This window comes from Equus przewalskii, unplaced genomic scaffold, assembly GCF_037783145.1.
Source record: "Equus przewalskii isolate Varuska unplaced genomic scaffold, EquPr2 contig_R2037, whole genome shotgun sequence".
NCBI lineage: Eukaryota > Metazoa > Chordata > Mammalia > Perissodactyla > Equidae > Equus > Equus przewalskii.
Genome location: NW_027228637.1, coordinates 1 through 13,166, shown reverse-complemented (window position 1 = coordinate 13,166; position 13,166 = coordinate 1).

Here is a 13,166-nt window from a genome sequence, read left to right as displayed (position 1 = left end):
GTCGAGCAGGTGGTTCCGGCGTGTCCAGCAGGTGGTTCCAGTCTGTCCTGGAGGTGATTCTGGCATGTCCGGCATGTGCTTCTGGCACGTCTGAGAGATGGTTCCGGCATGCCCGGCAGGTGATTCCAGAATGTCTGCCAAGTGGTTCTGGTGTAGCCGGCAGTTGATTTTGGTGTGTCCGGCAGGTGGTTCCGGACTGTCCAGGAGGTGGTTCTGACGTGTCCCTCACGTGGTTCTGGGACATGTGAAGGGGGTTCTGGCATGTCTGGCAGGGAATTCCGGAGTGTCCGCCAAGTGGTTCTGGTGTAGCCGGCTGGTGATTTTGGCATGTCTGGAACGTGGTTCCATTGAGTTGAGCAGGAGGTTCTGCAGTGCTCCGCAGGGGGTTCAGGCGTGTCTGGCAGGTGGTTGCACTCTGTCCGGGTGCTGGTTCCATCATTTCCAGCACGTGGTTCTGGCACGTCTGAGAGGTGGTTCTGGCATTCCTGGAAATTGATTCTGGAGTGTCCGCCAAGTGGTTCTGAGTTAGCCAGCAGGTGATTTTGGTGTGTCTGGCAGGTGGTGGTGGCAAGTCAAGCAGGGGGTTCTGGCATGCTTGGAAGCTGGTTCAGGCATGTCCAGCAGATGGTCACAGTCTCTCCCGGAGGTGGTTGTGGTGTGTCCGGCACATGATTATGGCACATCTGAGAGGTGGTTCCGGCATGCCTGGCAGGTGATTCCGGAGTGTCCGACAAGTGGTTCTGGCACAGCCGGAAGGTGATTTTGGCGTGTCTGGTAGGAGGGTCCTGCAAGTCGAGCAGGTGGTTCCTGCGTGCTCGGCAGGTTGTTCAGGCATGTTCGCCAGGTGGTTCAAGTCTGTCCAGGATGTGGTCCCGGCATGCCCGGAAGTTTATTCTGGACTTTCCGCCACGTTGTTCTGGCACAGCCGGCAGGTGATTTTGGCATGTCCAGCAGGTGGTTCCGGCGAGTCGTGCAGGTGGCTCCAACGTGCTTGGCAGGTGGATCCAGCGTGTCCGGCAGGTGGTTCCGGCATGCCCGGCATGTGATTCCGGATTGTTCACCAAGTGGTTCTGGCATACCCGGCAGGTGATTTTGGCATGTCCGGCAGGTGGTTCCGGGGAGTAGAGCAGGTGGTTCCGGCGAGCTCGGCAGGTACTTCCGGCGTCTCAGGCACGTGATTCCGGCACGTTTGAGAGGTGGTTCCGGCATGCCCGAAAAGTGATTCCGGAGTGTCCGCTAAGTGGTTCTGAGGTAGCCGGCAGGTGATTATGGAGTGTCCGGCAGGTGGTTCCGGCGAGTCGAGCAGGTGGTTCTGGCATGCTCGGCAGGTTGTTCAGGTGCGTCCGGCAGGTGGTTCTGCCACGTCTGAGACGTGGTTCCGGCATGCCCGGCTGGTGATTCTGGAGTGTCCGCCAAGTCCTTCTGGCGTAGCCGGCAGGTGATTTTGGCGTGTCCTGCAGGTGGTTCTGTGGAGTGGATCAGGTACTTCTGGCATTCTTGGCAGGTGCTTCCGGCGTCTCTGGCACGTGGTTCTGGCACATCTGACAGTTGGTTCCAGCATGCCTGGCGGGTGATTCCCGAGTGCCCGACAAGTGGTTCTCCCGTAGCCTGCTGGTGATTTTGGTGTGTCTGGCAGGTGGTTCCGGGCTTGTCAAGCAGGTGGTTCTGGTGAGATCGACAGGTGCTTCCGGAGTCTCCAGCACGTAGTTCTGGCACGTTTGAGAGGTGGTTCCAACATGCTTGGCAGGTGATTCCGGAATGTCTGGCAAGTGGTTCTGGCGTAGCTGGCAGGTGATTTTGGGGTGTCTGGCAGGTGGTTCCGGACTGTCCAGAAGGTGGTTCTGGCATGTCCATCACGTGGTTCTGGGACATGTGAAGGGGGTTCTGGCATGTCCGACAGGGAATTCTGGAGTGTCCGCCAAGTGGTTCTGGTGTAGCCGGCTGGTGATTTTGGCATGTCCGGAACGTGGTTCCGTTGAGTTGAGCAGGAGGCTCTGCAGTGCTCCGCAGGTGGTTCAGGCGTGCCCGGCAGGTGGTTGCGGTCTGTCCGGGTGCTGGTTCCGCCATTTCCAGCACATGGTTCTGGCACGTCTGAGAGGTGGTTCTGGCATTACCGGAAATTGATTCCGGAGTGTCCGCCAAGTGATTCTGAGGTAGCCAGCAGGTGATTTTGGTGTGTCTGGCAGGTGGTGGTGGCAAGTCAAGCAGGGGGTTCTGGCATGCTTGGCAGCTGGTTCATGTGTGTTTCCGGCAGATGGTGACGGTCTGTCCTGGAGGTGGTTGTGGCATGTCCGGCACGTGGTTCTGGCACGTCTGAGAGGTGGTTCTGGCATGCCCGGCAGGTGATCCCGGAGAGTCCACCAAGTGGTTCTGGTGTAGCCCGCAGGTCATCTTGGCGTGTGTGGCAGGTGGTTCCGATGTGCTCGGCAGGTGGTTCAGGCAGGTCCGGCAGGTGGTTCTGGTCTGTCCGGGAGGTGGTTCTGACATGTAAGGCATGTGGTTCCGGCACGTATGAGTGGTGGTTCTGGCATGCCCGGCAACTGATTCCAGAGAGTGCACCAAGTTTTTCTGGCGTAGCCAGCAGGTGATTTTGGAGGGTCCAACAGGTGGTTCCGGCGAGTCGAGCAGGTGGTTCCGGCATGTTTGGCAGGTGCTTCCGGTGTCTTTGGCACATGGTTCTGGTATGTCTGAGAGGTTGTGCCGGCATGCCCGGAACGTTTTTCCGGCTTGTCCGCCAAGTGGTTCTGGCGTAGCTGACAGGTGATTTTGGCGTGTCCGGCAGGTGGGTCCGGCGAGTCAAGCAGGTGGTTCCGGTCTGTCCGGGAGGTGGATCCGGCGTGTCTGGCACGTGCTTCTGGCACGTCTGAGAGGTTGTGCTGGAATGCCCGGCAGGTGCTTCCAGAGTGTCCGCCAAGTGGTTCTGGCGTAGCTGGCAGGTGACTTTGCGTGTCTGGCGGTGGTTCCGGTGAGTCGAGAATGTTGTTCCGGCATGCTTGGCACGTGCTTCAGGCATGTCCGGCAGTTGGTTCCAATCTGTCCAGGACGTGGTTCTGACGTGTCCGGCACATGGTTCTGGTACGTCTGAGAGGTGGATCTGGCATGGCTGGGGCATGATTCCGGAGTGTCCGCCAAGTGGTTCTGGCATAGCCGGCAGGTGATTTTGGCATGTCCCGCAGGTGGTTCTGGGGAGTGGATCAGGTGGTTCAGGCATGCTCTGCAGGTGCTTCCGGCGTCTCCGGCATGTGCTTCTGGCATCTCCGGCATGTGCTTCTGGCATGTCTGAGAGGTGGTTCCACCATGCCCAGCAGGTGATTCCGGAGTATCCAACAAGTGCTTCTGGCATAGCCACCTGGTGATTTGGGCGTCAGGCTGCTGGTTCCGGCAAGTCAAGCAGGTGCTTCCATCGGGCTCGGCAGGTTTTTCAGGCATTTCGGGCAGGTGGTTCCAGTCTGTCCTATAGGTGCTTTCGGCGTGTCCTGCACATGGTTCTGGCACGTCTGAGAGGTGGTTCCGGCATGCCCGGCAGGTCATCCCGGACAGTCCTCCAAGTGGTTCTGGCGTAGCCGTCAGTTGATTTTGGCATGTCTGGCAGGTGGTTCCGGCATCCTCGGCAGGTGTTTCATGCAGGTCCGGCAGGTGGTTCTGGTCTGTCCGGGAGGTGGTTCCGGCGTGTCCAGCACGTGGTTCCGGCACGTCTGAGAGGTGGTTCCATCATGCCCGGCAGGTGATTCTAGAGAGTCCACCATGTGGCTGTGGCATAGCCGGCAGGTAATTTTTGCGTGTCTGGCATCTTGTTCTGCCGAGTTGAGCAGGTGGTTCCGGCATGCTCAGCAGGTGCTTCCGGCATCTCCGGCACCTGTTTCTAGCACGTCTGACAGGTGGTTCTGACATGCCTGACAGGTGATTCTGCAGTGTCTGGCAAGTTGTTCTTGCATAGGTGGCAGGTGATTTTGGCGTGTCTGGCAGGTGATTTTGGCGTGTCTGGCAGGTGGTTCATGCAGGTTGAGCCGGTGACTCCGGCGTCCTCGGCAGGTGGCTCCGGCGTGTCCGGCAGGTGGTTCCAGACTGTCTTATAGGTGGTTCCGCCATCCGGCACATGGTTCTGGTACGTCTGAGAGGTGGTTCCCACATGCCTGCCAGGTGATTCTGGACAGTCCGACAAGTGGTTCAGGCTTAGCCATCAGGTGATTTTGGCATGTCCGGCAGGTGGGTCCTGGGAGTTGAGCAGGTGGTTACGGCGTGCTCGGCAGGTGCTTCCAGTGTGTTAAGAACGTGGATCTTGCGTGTCCGGCACATGGTTCTGGTATGTCTGAAAGGTGGGTCCGGCATGCCCGGCAGGTGATTCAGGAGTGTCCGCCAGGTGGTTCTGGCATAGCCGGCAGGTGACTTTGGTGTGTCTGTCAGGTGGTTCCGGCGAGCTTGGCAGGTGCTTCTGGCATGTCCGGCACATGTTTCTGGCACATCTGAGAGGTGGTTGTGGCATGCCCGACACGTGATTCCCGATTGTCCACTAAGTGGTTCTGGCATAGCCGGCAGGTGATTTTGGCAAGTCCAGCTGGTGGGTCCTGCGACTCAAGCAGGTGGTTCCAGCATGCTCAGAGGGTGGTTCAGGCATGTCCGGCAGGTGGTTCCGTTCTGTCCAGTAGGTTGTTCCAGCATGTCCAGCACGTGCTTCTTGCACGTCTGAGAGGTGGTTCTGGCATGCCTGGCAGGTGATCCTGTACTGTCCGCCACGTGGTTCTGGCATAGCTGGCAGGTGATTTTGGCATGTCCAGCAGGTGTTTCTGTTGATTCGAGCTGGTGGTTCTGGTAGCGGGGCTGGTGGTTCAGCTGTGTCCGGCAGGTTGCTCCTCTCTGTCTGGCAGGTGGTTTCGGAGTGTCCGGCAGGTGCTTCCAGAGTCTCCGGCATGTGCTTCTAGGACATCTGAGAGATGGTTCTGGCATGCCCGGCAGGTGATTCCAGATTGTCCCCCACATGGTTTTGGCATGTCTGAGAGGTGGTTCCGGCATGCCCGGCAGTTCATCCCTGAGAGTCCTCCAAGTGTTTCTGGCGTAGCCATCAGGTGATTTTGGCATGTCCGGCATTTGGTTCCAGCGTGCTCAACAGTTGGTTCAGGCAGGTCCGGCAGGTGGTTCCAGTCTGTCCAGGAGGTGGTACCGGCCTGTCCGGCACGTGGTTCCGGCCCGTCTGAGAGGTGGTTCTATCATGCCCGGCAGGTGATTCCAGAGAGTCCACCAAGTGGTTGTGGCATAGCCGGCAGGTGATTTTGGCATGTCTGGCTGGTGGTTCAGGCGAGTTGAGCAGGTGGTTCCGGCGTGCTCGGCATGTGATTCTGGAGTGTCCAGCAAGTGGTTCTGGCGTAGCCAGCAGGTGATTTTGGCCTGTCCGGCAGGTGATTTTGGCGTGTCCGGCAGGTGGTTCCGGCGAGTCAAGCAGGTGGCTCCGGCGTGCTTGGCAGGTGGTTTCTGTCTGTCCGGTAGGTGGTTCCGGCGTCTACGGCACGTGGTTCTGGTATGTCTCAGAGGTGGTTGCGCAGGCCCAACAGGTGATTCCAGACTGTCCGCCATGTGGTTCTGGCACATCTGAGAGGTGGTTCCGGCATGCCTGGCAGGGAATCCCGGAGAGTCCTCCAAGTGGTTCTGGGCATAGCCCGCAGGTGATTTTGGCGTGTCCGTTAGGTGGTTCTGGCGTGCTCGGCAGGTGGTTCAGCCGTGGCCGTCAGGTGTTTCCAGTCTGTCCAGTACGTGTTTCCAGCTTGTCTGGCACGTGGTTCTGGTACGACTGAGAAGTGGTTCCGGTATGGCCGGCAGGTGATTCCGGAGTGTCCCTCAGGTGGTTCTGGCATAGCCGGCAGTTGATTTTGGCCTATCTGGCAGGTGGTTCTGCTGAATCGAGCAGGTGGCTGTGGCGTGTTCGGCAGGTGGTTATGGCGTGTCTGGCAGGTGGTTCCATTCTGTCTGGTAGGTCGTTTTGGCATGTCCGGCACGTGCTTCTGGCACATCCGAGAGGTGGTTCTGGCCTGCCCGGCAGGTTATTCTGGAGTGTCCGATAAGTGGTTCTGGTGTAGCCGGCAGTTCATTTTGGTGTGTCCGGCAGGTGGGTCCTGTGAGTCGAGCAGGCGGTTCTGGTGTGCTCGGCAGGTGGCCCAGGCGTGTCCAGCAGGTGGTTCCAGTCTGTCCAGGACGTGGTTCCAGCATGTCCGGCACGTGGTTCTGGTACGTCTGAGAGGTGGTTCCTGCATGCCCGGCAGGTGATTCAGGACTGTCACCAGGTGGTTCTCGCATAGCCAGCAGTTGATTTTGGGATGTCCGGCAGGTGGTTCCGGCGGGTCGAGCAGCTGGCTCCGGCATGCTCGGCAGGTGGTTCCGGCATGTCTGGCAGGTTGTTCCGGTCTGTCCTGTAGGTTTTTCCGGCGTGTCCAGCACGTGCTTCCGGCACGTCTGAGAGGTGGTTCCGGCATGCGAGCAGGTGATTCCGGAGTGTCCGCCAAGTGGTTCTGGCCTACCCGGCAGGTGATTTTGGCATGTCCTGCAGGTGTTTCTGGCGAATCAAGCAGGTTGCTCCGGCATGCCGGGCAGGCATTTCCGGGGTCTCCGGCAGGTGGTTCTGGTGTGTCTGAGAGCTGATTCCGGCATGTCCGGCAGATGATTCTGGAGTGTCCGCCAAGTGGTTCTGGCATACCCAGCAGATGATTTTGGCATGTCAGGTAGGTGGTTCCGGCGAGTCAAGCAGGTGGTTCCAGCGTGCTTGGCAGAGGGTTCAGGCAGTTGTGGCATGTGGTTTTGGTCTGTTCGGGGTGTGGTTCCGGTGTCTCATGCACATGGTTCTGGCACGTCTCAGAGGTGGTTCCGGCTGGCCCGACAGGTGTCCGCCAATTGGTTCTGGGGTAGCTGGCAGGTGATTTTGGCATGACCGGCAGGTGGTTCCAGCAAGCCCAGCAGGTGATTCCGAAGTGTTCACCAACTGGTTGTGGCGTAGCCGGCAGGTGATTTTGCCGTGTCCGTCAGGTGGTTCTGGTGAGTCGAGCAGGTGGTTCCAGCGTGATTGGCAGGTGGTTCAGGAGGGTCTTGCAGGTGGTTTCGATCTGTTCGGGGTGTGGTTCCGTCGTCTCATGCACATGGTTCTGGCACGTCTGAGAGGTGGTTCCACCTGGCCCAAGAGGTGTTTCCAGAGTGTCCGCCAAGTGGTTCTGGCGTAGCTGGCAGGTGATTTTGGCATGACCAGAATGTGGTTCCGGCATGCTCGGCTGGTGCTTCCGGTGTCATTGTCATGTGGTTCTGGCATGTCTGGGAGGTGGTTCCGGCATGCCCGGCAGGTGATTCCGGAGTGTCCGGCATGTGGTTCTGGCACCTCTGAGAGGTGGTTCCGGCATGCCCGGCAGGTGATTCCGGACTGTTCGCCAAGTGGTTCTGGCGTAGCAGGCAGGTGATTTGCCATGTCCGGCGGTGGTTCCGGTGAGTCCAGCCGGTGGTTCCGGCGTGTCCGGCAGGTGGCTCCGGTATGTCCGGCAGGTCGTTCTGGGGTGTCCATCACGAGGTTCTGGCACGTCTGAGAGGTTGTGCCTACATGCCCTTCACGTGATTCCGGCTTGTCCGCCAAGAGGTTCGGGTGTAGCGTGCAGGTGATTTTGGCATGTCCGGCAGGTGGGACTGGTGAGTCAAGCAGGTGGTTCCGGCGTGCTCGGCAGTTGGTTCAGGCAGGTCCGGCAGGTGGTTCTGGTCTGTCTGAGAGGTGGTTCCGGCGTGTCTGGCACGTGCTTTTGGCACTTCTGAGATTTTGTACTGGCATACCCGGCAGGTGATTCCGGAGTGTCTGCCAAGTGGTTCTGGCGTAGCCGGCAGGTGATTTTGCCATGAACGGCATGTGGTTCTGGTGAGTCGAGCATGTGGTTCCGGCGTGCTCGGCAGTTGGTTCAGGCAGGTCGGATAGGTGGTTCCGGTCTGTCCGGGAGGTGGTTCCGGCGTGTCTGGCACATCGTTCCGGCACGTCTGAGAGCTGGCTCCGGCATGCCCGGCAGGTGATTCCAGAGAGTCCGCCCAGTGGTCCTGGCAGTCGATCTGGTGGTTCCGGCATGCTCGGCAGGTGATTCCAGAGTGTCCGACAAGTGGTTCTGTCCTAGCCGGCTGGTGATTCTGGCGTGTCAGAGAGGTGGTTCCGGCGAGTCGAGCAGGTGGTTCTGGCGTTCTGGACTGGTGGTTCAGGCGTGTATGGAAGTTTATTCCGGTCTGTTTGGGAGGTGGTTCCGGCTTGTCCGGCAGGTGGTTCCTGTCTGTCCGGGAGGTAGTTCCAGCGTGCTCGGCAGGCGCTACCAGCGTCTGCGGCACGTGCTTCTAGCACGTCCAAGCAGTGGTTCCGGCATGCACAGCAGGTGATTTCGGAGTGTCCGGCAAGTGGTTGTAGCGTACCCGGCTGGTTATTTTGGCGTGTATGGCAGGTGGTTGCTGTGAGTGGAGCAGGTGGTTCTGGCGTGCTCAGAAGATGGTTCAGGATTGTCCGGGAGGTGGTTCCGGTCTGCACGGGAGGTGGTTCCGGCGTATCCAGCACATGGTTCTGGCACGTCTGAGACGTGGTTCTGTATGCCAGGCAGGTGATTCCGTAACGTCCGCCAAGTGGTTCTGGTGAGGCCGGCAGAGGATTTTTGTGTGTTCGGCAGCTGGGTCTGGAGAGTCAAACAGGTGTTTTTGGCGTGCTCGGCAGGTGGTTAAGGCGTGTCCAGAAGGTGGTTGCCATCTGTGCAGGAGGTGGTTCTGGCGTATCCGACACGTGCTTCCGGCATGTCTGAGAGGTTGTGCCAGCATGCCCGGCAGGTGATTCAGGAGTGTCCGCCAAGTGGTTCTGGCGTAGCCAGCAGGTGACTTTGGCATGTCCGGCAGGTGTGTCCGGTGAGTCGAGCAGGCGGTTCTGGCATGTCCGGCAGGTGGTTCTGGGCTCTCCGGGAGGTGATTCCGGAGTGTCCTGCAAGTGGCTCTGGTGTAGCCAGCAGGTGATTTTGGCATGTCCGGCAGGTGGTTCTGGGGAGTGGATCACGTGGTTCCGGCATGCTCGGCAGGTGCTTCCAGAGTCTCCGGCATGTGGTTCTGGCACGTCTGAGAGGTGGTTCCGGCATGCCCAGCAGGTGATTCTGGAGTGTCCGACAAGTGGCTCTGGTGTAGCCGGCTGGTGATGTTCGCGTGTCCGGCATATGGTTCCAGCGAGCTCGGCAGGTGTTTCCGGCATCTCCGGCACATGTTTCTGGCACGTCTGAGAGGTGGTTGTGGCATGCCCGACACGTGATTTCCGATTGTCCAGTAAGTGGTTCTGGCGTAGCCGGCAGGTGATTTTGGCAAGTCTGGCAGGTGGGTCCTACGAGTTGAGCAGGTGGTTCCACCATGCTCGGCAGGTGGTTCAGGCGTGTCCGACAGGTGGTTCCGTTCCGTCCGGTAGGTTGTTCCAGCGTGTCTGGCACGTGGTTCTGGCACATCTGAGAGGTGGTTCTGGCATGCCCGACAGGTGATTCCGGACTGTCCGCCAAGTGGTTCTGTCGTACCCTACAGGTGATTTTGGCGTGTCCGGCAGGTGGGTCTGGCGAGTCAGGCAGGTGGTTCCGGCGAGTTTGGAAGTTGGTTCCGGTCTTTCCTGGAGGTGGTTCCAGCGGGTCCAGCACGTGCTTCAGGCACGTCTGAGAGGTTGTTCTGGCATGCCCGGCAGGTGATTCTGGAGTGTCCAGTAAGTGGTTCTGGTATAGCTGGCCGGTGATTATGTCGTGTCCGGCAAGTGATTCCGGAGAGTCGACCTGGTGGCTGCGGCGTGCTCGGCAGGTGCTTCTGGCATCTACGCATGAGGTTCTGGAGCGTCTGAGAGGTTTTTCTGGCATGCCTGGTGGGAGATTCCGGAGTGTCCGGAAAATGGTTCTTGCGTAGCCGGCAGGTGATTTTGGCATGTCCAGCAGTTTGTCCTGCGAGTCGAGAAGGTGGTTGTGGCAGGCTCAGCAGGTGGTTCCGGTGAGTTGATCAGGTGACTCTGGCGTGCTCAGCCGGGTGGTTCCGGGGTGTCTGGCACGTAGTTCTGGCATGTCTGAGAGGTGGTTCTGGCATGCCCGGCAGGTGATTCCGGAGTGTCCACCAAGTAGTTTGGCATAGCCGGCAGGTGATGTTGGCTTGTCTGGGAGGTGGTTCCAGCAATCGAGCAGGTAGTTCCCCCTTGCTCGGCAGGTGGTTCAGGAGGGTCCAGCAGGTGGTTCCGGTCTCTCAAGGAGGTGGTTCTGGAGGATCTGCCCAGTGCTTCTGGCGTAGCCGGCAGATGATTTTGGTGTGTCCGGCATGTATTGCTGGCGAATCGAGCAAGTGGTTTGGGCGAGCTCGGCTGGTGCTTCTGGCGTCTCTGGCATGTGGTTCTGGTACGTCTGAGAGGTGGTCTGGCATGCCCAGCACGTGATTCCGGATTGTCCATGAAGTGGTTCTGGCATAGCCGGCAGGTGATTTTGGCATGTCCAGCAAGTGGTTCCGGCATGTCGAGTAGGTGTTTCCGGCATGCTGGGCAGGTGCATCCGCTGTCTTTGGCATGTGGTTCTGGCATGTCTGACAGGTGGTTCCGGCATGCCCGGTAGGTGATTCCAGTGTGTCCGCCAAGTGGTTCTGGCGTAGCCGGCAGGTGATTTTGCGTGTCAAGCGGTGGTTCCGGTGAGTCGAGCAGGTGTTTCTGATGTGTCCGGCAGGTGGTTCCAGCCTGTCCAGGAGGTGGTTCCTGAGTGTCCGGCTCGTGCTTCTGGCACATCTGAGAGGTGGTCCCGGCATGCCGGCCAGTTTATCCCGGAGAGTCCGACAAGTGGTTCTAGTGTAGCCGGCAGGTGATTTTGGTGTGTCCGGTAGGTGGGTCGGGTGAGCCGAGCAGGTGGTTCTGGCATGCTCGGCTGGTGGTTCAGGCGGGTCCGGCAGGTGGTTCCGGTCTGTCCGGGAGGTGGTGCCGGCGTGTCCGGCATGTGCTTCTGGCACGTCTGAGAGGTGGTTGCGGCATGCCCGACAGGTGATTCCGGAGTGTCCGCCAAGTGGTTCTGGGGTAGCCGGCAGGTGATTTTGGAGTGTCTGGCAGGTGGTTCTGTGGAGTTCATCAGGTACTTCTGGCATTCTCGGCAGGGGCTTCCGCGTGTCCGGCTCATGTTTCTGGCACGTCTCAGATGTGGTTCCGGAATGCCCGGCAGCAAGTGGTTCTCGTGTAGCTGGCAGGTGATTTTGGAGTGTCTGGCAGGTGTGTCCTGGGAGCCGAGAAGGTGGTTCCAGCCTGCTCAGCAGGTGCTTCCAGCGACTCCAGCACGTGTTTCTGGCACATCTGAGAGGTGGTTCCGGCATGCCCGGCAGGTTATTCCGGAGTGTCCGGCAACTGGTTCTGGTGCAGCTGGCATGTGATTTTGGCATGTCCGGTAAGTGGGTCCTGCGAGTCGAGCAGGTGGTTCCTGAGTGCTCGGCAGGTGGTTCAGGAGTGTCCAGCAGGTGGTTGCAGTCTGTCCAGGACGTAGTTCTGGCGTGTCTGGCACCTGGTTCTGGTACGTCTCAGAGGTGGTTCCGGCATGCCCGGCAGGTGATTCCGGACTGTCCACCACGTGGTTCTAGCATGTCTGAGAGGTGGTTCTGTCATGCCCGGCAGGTGATCCCGGAGATTCCGAGAGTGGTTCTGGTTTAGCCGGCATGTGGTTTTGACGTGTCTTGTAGGTGGTTCCAGCGAGTGGAGCAGGTGGTTCCGGCGTGCTCGGCTGGTGGTTCAGGCGGGTCCGGTGGGTGGTTACGGTCTGTCCGGGAGGTGCTTCCGGTATGTCCGGCATGTGGTTCTGGCACGTCTGAGAGGTGGTTCCGGCATGCACGGCAGCTGATCCCGGAGAGTCCTCCAAGTGGTTCTGGCATAGCCCCGAGGTGATTTTGGCGTGTCAGACAGGTGGTTCTGGCATCCTTGGCTGTTGGTTCAGGTGGTGTCCGGCAGGTGGTGCCGGTCTGTCCAGGAGGTGGTTCCGGCGTGTAAGGCACGTGGTTCCGGCATGTATGAGAGGTGGTTCTGGCATGCTCAGCAGGTGATTCCAAAGAGTCTGCCAAGTGGTTCTGGCATATGCGGCAGGTGATTTTGTGTGTCCGGCAGTGGTTCCGGCGAGTCGAGCAGGTGGTTCCGGCGTGTCTGGCAGTTGTTTCCAGTCTGTCCAGGACGTGGTTCTGGCGTGTCCGGCACGTGGTTCTGTTACGTCTGAGCGGTGGTTCCCGCATGCCCGGCTGGTGATTCCGGACTGTCCGCCACGTGGTTCTGGCATGTCTGAGAGCTGGTTCTGGCATGCCCGACATGTGATTCCGAAATGTCTGCCAAGTGGTTCTGGCAGAGCCGGCAGGTGATTTTGGTGTGTCCTGCAGGTGGGTCTTGGGAGTCGAGCAGAGGGTTCCCGTGTGCTTGGCAGGTTGTTCAGAGGTGTCCGGCAGGTGGTTCCAGTCTGTCCAGGACGTGTTTCCGGCGTGTCCGGCACGTGGTTCTGGTACATCTCAGAGCTGGTTCCGGCATGCCTGGCAGGTGATTCCAGAGAGTGCACCAAGTGCTTCTGGTGTAGCCGGCAGTTGATTGTGGCGTCTCCAACAGGTGGTTAAGGCGAGTTGAGCAGGTGTTTCCGACATGCTTGGCAGGTGCTTCCAGTGTCTTTGGCATGTGGTTCTGGCATGACCGGCAGGTGATTCTGGAGTGTCCGCCAAGTGGTTCTGGCATAGCCGGAAGGTGATTTTTCGTGTCCAGCAGTGGTTCCAGCGAGTTGAGCAGGTGGTTCCGGCGTGTCTGACCGGTGCTTCCGGTCTGTCCTGGAGGTGGTTCCAGCGTGTCCGACACGTGCTTCTGGAACGTCTGAGAGGTTGTGCCGGCATGCGCGGAACATTTTTCCGGCTTGTCCACCAGGTGGTTCTGGCATAGCTGGCAGGTGATTTGGGCATGTCCGGCAGGTGGGTCCAGCAATTCAAGCAGGTGTTTCCGGTGAGTCTGGCAGGTGGTTCCAGTCTGTCCGGGAGGTGGATCCGGTGTGTCTGGCATGTGCTTCTGGCACGTCTGAGAGGTTGTGCTGGGATGCCCGGCAGGTGTTTCCAGAGTGTCTGCCAAGTGGTTCTGGTGTAGCCGGCAGGTGATTTTATGTGTCCGGCGGTGGTTCCGGAGAGTCAATCAGGTGGCTCCACTG